The sequence below is a fragment of the Corvus brachyrhynchos genome, unplaced genomic scaffold (assembly GCF_000691975.1).
Source record: "Corvus brachyrhynchos isolate BGI_N302 unplaced genomic scaffold, ASM69197v1 scaffold442, whole genome shotgun sequence".
In the NCBI taxonomy this organism is placed as follows: domain Eukaryota; kingdom Metazoa; phylum Chordata; class Aves; order Passeriformes; family Corvidae; genus Corvus; species Corvus brachyrhynchos.
The window spans coordinates 21485-21770 of NW_008236443.1; the positions used below are offsets into that span (position 1 = coordinate 21485).

A 286-nucleotide genomic window follows, 5' to 3' on the forward strand; every position below is an offset into this window, starting at 1 on the left:
AGGGCCCACCCCAGGAGGTCCCCTGGGGCCACCAGATCCATCCAGGAGCTCCTGGGTCCATCCAGGACGTCCCCACGAAGGCCTGGCATGTGCACAAGGTCCGTCCAGGTGATCCCCAGCCGTCCCAGAGCCATCCAGGAGCCCCTGAGGCGCCCGAGGTCCATCCTGGCGCTCCCGTGTCCCCCTGTGGGCGTCCCCACCGTGTCCGTGGCTCAGAGCTGGGGCTCTTTGGCCCCCTCGGAGCCATCCTGGGTCAGTGTCCATGTCCCCAGAGCTGTGGCTCCCC

The 286-nt window shown here is 69.2% G+C and overlaps 1 protein-coding gene across 1 annotated transcript in view; it reads right to left on the reverse strand.

Annotated features, from left to right (window-relative positions):
• Nucleotides 1–193: 193 nt before the first annotated feature.
• Nucleotides 194–286, reverse strand: part of MARK2 (microtubule affinity regulating kinase 2) — a 25750-nt gene continuing 25657 nt past the window's right edge. The window contains exon 11 of the mRNA XM_017747253.1: nt 194–234. The gene's annotated coding sequence lies outside the window, so the exon portion shown is untranslated. The remainder of the gene's footprint in view (nt 235–286) is intronic.